The sequence below is a fragment of the Mytilus californianus genome, unplaced genomic scaffold (assembly GCF_021869535.1).
Source record: "Mytilus californianus isolate M0D057914Y unplaced genomic scaffold, xbMytCali1.0.p SCAF_6, whole genome shotgun sequence".
In the NCBI taxonomy this organism is placed as follows: domain Eukaryota; kingdom Metazoa; phylum Mollusca; class Bivalvia; order Mytilida; family Mytilidae; genus Mytilus; species Mytilus californianus.
In genome coordinates this window covers 87,848,931-87,857,838 of record NW_026262712.1, presented here as the reverse complement: position 1 = coordinate 87,857,838, position 8,908 = coordinate 87,848,931, and the positions used below count along the sequence as shown (strand labels likewise).

The 8,908-nt window shown below is 33.2% G+C and overlaps 1 protein-coding gene across 1 annotated transcript in view; it reads left to right on the top strand.

Moving 5' to 3' along the window:
- The first annotated feature begins 874 nt into the window (after positions 1–874).
- Positions 875–8,908, top strand: part of LOC127705947 (alpha-1,3-mannosyl-glycoprotein 4-beta-N-acetylglucosaminyltransferase C-like) — a 31,337-nt gene continuing 23,303 nt past the window's right edge. Inside the window, exons 1-2 of the mRNA XM_052210327.1 lie at positions 875–994; positions 4,836–4,981. The gene's annotated coding sequence lies outside the window, so the exon portion shown is untranslated. The remainder of the gene's footprint in view (positions 995–4,835; positions 4,982–8,908) is intronic.

The window sequence follows — 8,908 nt, the reverse complement described above, 5'->3', positions numbered from 1 at the left end:
GTTGAATAACATTCTTTCAGTTCGGGCATCATTGGAGAAACGTCTTTTTCACAGGAGTATTATAAAAATTCCCGAGGTATTACGAAGCGGGGATTTCTACCGCTTCGCGACATATTCTAACTCGAATAATGGACATTGATAACTGACACATTTTCATCACTAAACAAACATTCTTCTTTCATTAACATTCTCACGATCGCTAATATTTTTTCCATTGAAAATAAATGAAATGCGACCAGCATATCACGATTCGAAGAGAATATTTTACAATTTTCTACGGTGGCAACGCCGAAAAAAACTTTGTATCTTTTGTCAGGACACCATTTCTATGTCGCATTGTGACTTCTTAGCAGAACAGCATAAAACGGAAATACATAATATTCCAAGGAACATAATCATGCTTGGATACCGACATATAATCAATACTTACAGAGCAAAAAAGGAAAATTCTTTCCCGATTTTGCAGATCGAAAACGTCATTTTAATTACATCTAAATCACTTGATCAAAAAACGTCCTGTGTCAGAGGGTTCTTGGCTGTTATGAGTTTGAATATCCCTTTGGTATCTTTCGCCTCTCTAGTTATTTACTTTATATAATTTTGGAATAGTTAATAAATTTAACAGGTCGATTGAATTTGAATGAACAAATTTAAAAATTCAGATTTAATATTGAATTGGTTACAATATTATTCGTGCAAATACTTTTATTTACTAGCTTAGGTAAACAAAAAAGAACAATACATCCAATTACTTTGTTAATTTTCAATCGTCAATATACAATATTATGAGTTAACCTCTCTAGGAGCATATAACTGAATTTAATATACATAAACAACTTATTTCATATTTTTCAATAGGAACCTAGATGAAATATTATATTATCAAGCTTATTAAATGATAATTTAGTCGCATGTCTTATCTGGACACATAATACGTACCATAATCAGTCGGTGAGGCTCGGACTATCAAGAGGATTTCAAGACGACTTTAAAAGTAGGTCACACTACATTTAATATTCGTTGTTATTATTACTTCTTTTAAGGGAAGAAACGCACTTTTTTACATGATATCATATCATTCAAATGGGATGGTTCATTAAACATGTATAAGGATTCATATCGTTGAAAATCGGATAGATAAATTTTTTAAGATAATATAACCTCAATTTTAACTTTCATTTAGGTATGAAAGTCTACACGTTTTTTATGCCCCACCTACGATAGTAGAGGGGCATAATGTTTTTTGGTCTGTGCGTCCGTTCGTTTGTCCGTCTGTCGCGCTTCAGGTTAAAGTTTTTGGTCAAGGTAGTTTTTGATGAAGTTGAAGTCCAATCAACTTGAAACTTAGTACAAATGTTCCCTATGATATGATCTTTCTAATTTTAATGCCAAAATTAGAGTTTTGGCCCCAATTTCACGGTCCAGTGAACATAGAAAATGATAATGCAAGTAGGGCATCCGCGTACTATGGACACATTCTTGTTTTTATTATTTTTGATGCATTTTCAAATGCAGTTGATATGGGATTCAAGCGCTGTATATGCGGAATGGAAAGTCAAAATTTTCATTCAAATAATAAAATGCCATTTGGTATAAATGTTCTTTCAACAAAAAACCCAGCAACTCAATAATCTGGAAGTCTTAGATACCTGTTGAACTCGACAGGTACTCAACAATAAAGATTAAGTGTATATATCAAGATAATAACTTGTCATCAATGTTAATTTCTTTAAAGATAACTTTTCGCTTAGTATTTTATTTGATTGTATTGATTCGAGTCTTTTGTAGACGAAAGGCGTGTCTTGGGTATAATTTATGAGCCTGGTATCTTTGATGAGTTATTTCCATCTTTGAATTTGGGAAAATCAAATGATGTTATATTTATTTAGTGCGTCGATTTGTTAACACTGATGAAATATTAAATATCTAAATTAATTATCACTACAAGGAAAAATAAAATGCTCCGCTGGGGCGCAGCTTGATACGACCGCAGAGGTCGAACCCTGAACAGTTGGGGCAAGTATGGACACAGCATTCAAGCTTGATACATCACTTTAATTTGGATTGTAATTAAATATTTGACACAACATAGGTTTCTGACACAGAATGAAAGTGGTCTAAGAACTTAAAAAATTTTAATTTACCTATTCAAACCATATCATTATTATTTGCTTTTATATATAAATCAGAAAATACCAATTTAAAATGGAAAATTTGAAAGAAAAAAAAGAAAAAAAAATTTCCCCCAAATTTTTTGAACCCCCTTATGATTCATCACCCCCAAACTCAATCCCAGCCTTCCCTTTGTGGTATGGTACCTTGCAGTACAATTGCAGAGAGATCCATACACTTGAACACAAGTTATTGTCTGGAAACTAGAAAAATGCTTGTTTTTTTGGCCCCAAATTCCTAAACGTTTAGGGCAATTACCCCCAAACTCAAACCCAGCTTTCCCTTTGTGATATGGAACCTTGCAGTACAATTTCAGAGAGATCCATACACTTGAACACAAATTATTGTCTGGAAACTAGAAAAATGCTTATTTTTGGCCCCTTTTTGGCCCCTTCTTTCTAAGCTTTTTGGTCGATTACCCCCAAACTCAATTCCAGCTTTCCCTTTGTGATATGGAACCTTGTAGTACAATTTCATAAAGATCCATACACTTACACACAAGTTATTGTCATGAAACTAGAAAAATGCTTGTTTTCTGGCCCCTTTTTGGCCCCAAATTTCTAAACGTTTAGGACAATTACGGTATCCCCAAACTCAAACCCAGCTATCCCTTTGTGATATGGAACCTTGCAGTACAATTTCATAAAGATCCATACACTTACACACAAGTTATTGTCCTGAAACTAGAAAAATGCTTGTTTTTTTGCCCTTTTATGGCCCCTAATTCCTAAAATTTTGAGGGAATTACCCCCAAAATCAATCCCAGACTTTCCTTTGTGGTATGGTACCTTGCAGTACAATTTCAGAGAGATCCATACACTTGAACACAAGTTATTGTCTGGAAACTAGAAAAATGCTTGTTTTTTGCCCCTTTTTGCCCCCTTCTTCCTAAGCTTTTTGGTCAATTACCCCCAAACTCAATTCCAGTTTTCCCTTTGTGATATGGAACCTTGTAGTACAATTTCATAAAGATCCATACACTTACACACAAGTTATTGTCATGAAACTAGAAAAATGCTTGTTTTTTGCCCCTTTTTGGCCCCTAATTCCTAAAATTTGGAGGCAATTACCCCCAAAATCAATCCCAGCATTCCATTTGTAATATGGAACCTTGTGATACAATGTCAGAGGGATCCATACACTTACACACAAGTTATTGTCATGAAACTAGAAAAATGCTTGTTTTTTGCCCCTTTTTGGCCACTAATTCCTAAAATTTGGAGACAATTACCCCCAAAATCAATCCCAGCATTCCCTTTGTGATATGGAACCTTATGGTACAATGTCAGAGAGATCCATACACTTACACACAAGTTATGTCTGGAAGTTACAAAAACGCTTATTTTTGGCCCCTTTTTGGCCCCTAATTCCTTAACTGTTGGTACCATAACCCCTGAAATCAATCCCCACCTTCCTTTTGTGGTATTGAACCTTATGTAAAATTTCATTGAGATCCATTCACTTAAACTAAAGTTAGAGTGCGAAAACTAATGTGTCTTCGGACGACGACGACGACGCCCCATCGGCTAAATATAAAAATGAAATATTTAACAAGAACAGACATGCACACGAGATAACATATAAATACTATAAAAGGACACATAAAATAAAAGATTTTCCCGTTCCCTATATATATATCTTATTGCCGCTACAAGAACTTTATCGGTCATTGTCAAGTTTTTTTAATTGTTTGTCCACGGGGATTCTTTTCTTCAAAATTCATTCTTTTATTGCCCATTTTGGTTATTATTAGTATATGATTAGCACACACTGGAAAGTACGATTTTGACTACAAAAAAAAACGCTGACAAAATGACCAAAGTATAAAAATAAGAAGATGTGGTATAATTGCCAATGGGACAACTCTCCACCAGAGACCAAGTGACATATAAGTTAACAACTGTAGATCACCGTACGGCCTTCAACAATGAGCAAACCCCATACCGCATAGTCATCTATAAGAGGCCCCGAAATAACAAATGTAAAACAATTTAAACGAGAAAACTCACGGCCTCATTTATGTACAAAATAACGAACGAAAAACAAATATAATATACAGCAACAAACGACAACCACTGATTTACAGACTCCTGGCTTATTTAAATCAAATTAAATTAAAGTACTTAGTTAAATGTACTTAAGTAACTTACTTAAACGCCCTTGCAATTTTACCTAATTGCATAATTTTCATGTTTTCTTAGACTAAAATATCAGTTAGTATATACCTCCAATGGATTAAGTATAAAAACTCCATAGCAATGTTTGCGGAACATATGACCTTGTGCAATGCCAATATCATGCCTCTTTATTGCAGAACAATTTTTAGTAGTTTTTTTTTAATTGATTAAATTAAGGCAACAGAAATGTTGAACCAATGTTCAAAAGTCATTTATAAGGTTCCAGTGTAATTTTGAGTTTACTGCGTTTAACGTTTTCTAATTGATGTAGCTAAGATTTTATTGCGATATGTGTGTTACCTTGCCTTATGTTGTCTCGAGTTTGTTAAATAAAAAAGATCTTTGAAAAGTTTGGGTTTTTTTTTGAATACTTTTCATATAGTTTACCATTATTAAATAGATTTGTTCTCATCTTTTTGAGTTCTAGGACTTCTTTTGTACTTTTTATGATTCTTACTATATACATGTATCCTTTTTTCTTTTAAGGCCGGGGTGCAGCTGAGGAATACTATTACTTAACTCTTTGCGTGTGTCTTCAGTGAAGATTTGTGAGTCTTGTTTTGTCTAACTACATTTGTATGGAACTCTTATAGACGATTTTGGATGTCAACAGATCCCAGTACCATTAGACAGTGAGTACCTTATTAATCAACCCATATAAGATCAGGTTATATTGGATGTTTAATGTTGTCTTACACTTTCTTACTCGTCTGTAGCTAGTTATTATCCATCTATTTTACAACTATTATCTGAAAAGGAAAGTAAAACATCTGAAAATTTAAAATACAGTATTGGTTCAGTATAATTTCTGCAGAACAAGCATATGAACGGTGTAAGACATGTATAGTTACCAAACATATCACCCAGCACTTAGCCATTCAGAATTCTTATTTGAATACTTATACATTTGTACATAAGTCTAATAAGTCCTTTCCCATGGAATCTGACATATATCATTAGTTCTGGGCGTATAATATAATCAGTGCTTATTGGAATAGTTATGAATGTAGTCGGCTGTATTTGAGATACTCTAGCATTTATATCTCAACAGTCAAAATAAAAACGTTTTTCATCTCTTTCACTGCAATCTAGAATGTAATGGTAATCATTCGTTTGGTACAAGCCAACAACTAACAATAATACAGAAATTTGATGAAATCAAAATAATACTTTAGAAGTTAAACTCATTGATGATTAGGGTAAGTATTATTCAAGATTTTAACAATTTGACTTTTACATGTTTAAATAAAACTGTTGATTTATCGTATTTATGGCAGAACTTGTATGTGTTTCCACTGAAGGAAGATCCTATATATTTCAATATGAATACAAGAGGATCATGCGTTTTAACAATATATTTTAAATTAACGAACCCTTACATTCCATAAAAACATTTTAATGAAAAGATGGGTTTTTTTGACATAATAAATTACCAGTAAATTTTCACAGAATATTAAAGACTGATGGATGAATGTTCAAAAATGATTTTCAACATTTACATAATATGCGAATTAGGCCAATTTAAAAACATAAAATGAATCATTAAAATGTAAAAGTAATAAAGTAATTTACGCGTCTTGTTCTGTGAATGTACAAAATTGATATGTAAGATAGCCTTTCGTCTCTCATAGTAGCTCTTAAATAGCTTTTGATATAACGCATTGTACTGAATGAGCGCTCACTAGACGCCAAAGAGACAGGCATTGTAAGCAGAACTGTTAAAATAGAAGTAATAAATGTTCGGATATAAATCCTTATTCGTTGCATTTGGTCTCTAATATATAGTTTCTATGGTCTCTAGCCGTCTACCATGTTCCATCTTATTTTCCATCATGCAACATCATCAAAAACGGCTTGTCTTTACCAAAAATCTGCACGGAAAGTTGGTTTCGAAGATTGAGTTGTTAGTCTGAGTTAAGGTTTGGAGCTTTCAAGGAATAAGATACTCATCACCGAATCTACTGTTCGAAAGGAACATAAATTGAATGATTCATTCGGTGTATCTGACGTCAAGCACGCCTGTGAATGCTTTGAGGTATCCAGGCTTTATCGCCAACTTTTACTGCTTTTTTCAAAAAGGGCTGTCCATGCATTTATTGCACTATCTTACATTCGAACTACTATTTGAGCTTTCTGCACAGCTTCTTACAAGTAAATATCAAGTTTTTTAAAAATGATTTGTGAACTTAACTGTAACACTCATGAGATGTTCAGCTACCGCCAATGCTATCATAAAATTGAATTTCAAAATTGCGTCTCTATATTGAGCTGCTTTATCGTCTCTGTCATACTTCAAAATCTCAAATCATGATCTGATTCATACAACAGAAAGTCCATTAAGAAAAGTAAACATAAAATCTAGATCTGCTCGACTAGACCATCCGGTTCACAAAGTGTGCGTTGTTTTGTGCGCCTATCCAGTTGTTCTTTAACGTTTTGATTATCTGATGATTCCTCAGAAAAGCTAGAGGTCGTTTTGCTGAATAATCAGAGGAGAATGCGATGTCTTTAATACTTAATAATCTGACCACTGGTAACAAATGCCACACTGACGCTTCTTGGTGTTATAAATAAGATTATGCGTTTACATTGTAACCATTTAGATACTGCTGAAGATACCATACAGTCAGCATTCTCCTTCGTCAAAATTATCTCCCCATTACGCCACCAATATTTCGTGGAAGGGTACACTAAAAATTTTCAGAGGTTGAAGACGAATTACCCTATGTAATACACACAATCCATTTATTGGAGGTTATGCATTTTTAAGATCCACTTGTATAGTCTGTCGTCAAGGGTTTTCAGTAAAAATTTGTTATTCATTTATTAGTACTGTGAGTTCTTAATGTTATTATATCAATCTGCAGCCTAAATATATAAAAAATAATAGAATCTGAAGCGAGATGATGTACCAAATATTTTTGCTTTATACGTTTTTAAGACAAAATAGTCAACTCAAACACGCCAGAACATGAAACGGTGTGCTCGACTTTCCCTTTTCGATGAATTATAATTGTCCATTTTTAGGATTTTTTCCCAAAAAAATTGTCGCCGGGGTAGCGATACAAATCAATGCTTTAAAAAGATCAATCGTTTGTCTTTCTGTGGAATTTTCATCAGTGGAATTTATGCTTATGCACAAAAAAGATCTACGTATATTTACACCTACCACAATCGACTGTTTTTTTGAAAAATTGTCTCTATCCACTTCGGATTTTTATACATGGGAAACTCTTTTAGCGTATTGGAAAGTTGACATTTGGGACCTAAGTCTGAGTATTTTATCCTGGAAATCTATCAAGTTTCGCCTTGATACAGGTCAAAGAAGACGTAACCTCAGCAATTTGTCCATTCTTTACTTCAATTCTTTTACGTGTGAAGTCAAAGACATGTTCATTATAATCATAATTAAGATTCTATTAATGTCATTTGATTTCTAGTGTCTTCCAAAGTTTCTCGTTCATTTTTAATAACACCCTTAAAGAGTTTCTGGATCCCGAAGAAGGAAATTGTTCCCTTTTTCTGTATTGTTAGTTGGGATATAATTATAACCCTCTTTCCCAAAGTGCTGTAACATGTTTGGTTGAATTATTTAAACACTAATAGTTGCAATAGTTGTGGAATATTCTGCATAGATTTTTTCTCAGTCTGAAAATTGCTTATTATAGGCTATAAGTTGCTACTCTCAAATTTGAATATACAGATTTTGTAATCCTAGTTGAGGTCTTTAAAGTTTATCAGCTTTGTTTCCATTTTCATCTTTACGGAGGTGTTTATCTTTAGCAAATTACATATTTGCCTAATTGATGTCACTGAATGTATAGCATTAGATTTTTGTCGATCAGTATTTGCATTATTTAATGTGGATCCTGGGATTTTCTAAACGATAGAACAAGAAGTTGTGGAAAGTCTTCTTGTACTAATTTTTCATGATTGTTGTTTTGGAAATGAATCAGTCCATGTTTTATGAAGAAAGTAATGTCTTAGGTCTTAGGTAAGTGTGACTATGGATAACATTAACTAGCTAATTGAGTGACTCTGAAGGTGTTAGACCACGAATTCAAAACCCCTATATAATCAAACCAATTTTTTCAATTTTCACAGCTTTCTAAATATTTTACCTTTAGTTTAACTTCAGAGAAACTAGGTATATTCTGAATTGTACATGTATCACCTTTCTATATGCTAATTTTCAACCAATGTTTAAACCTTGGAGTGAAATACCACCGTTCGGAAGTCAAGTGCTACTAAAAATAACCCCTGGGTTTCTGGAAATCTTAAATAACTATACTCTTATAACCCAAACACATCAGTTGGAACCTTAACTTCAAAATAATAATGGATTTCATTGAGGACTACGCCAGAGAATGTGCTAAACCAGAAGAAATTGAACTGGACACTTTGTCAGAATGGGTCAAAACAATCAGCTATCTGATAAAACGTCGTGAATGATCGACCAAACGTTTTTAGAGACAAAGAAGCCGTGAAATGTCTAACATCTCTACGATAAATATGTTGTTCCTGAAAGATTCAAATAACATTGTTTTTGTATGAAATCG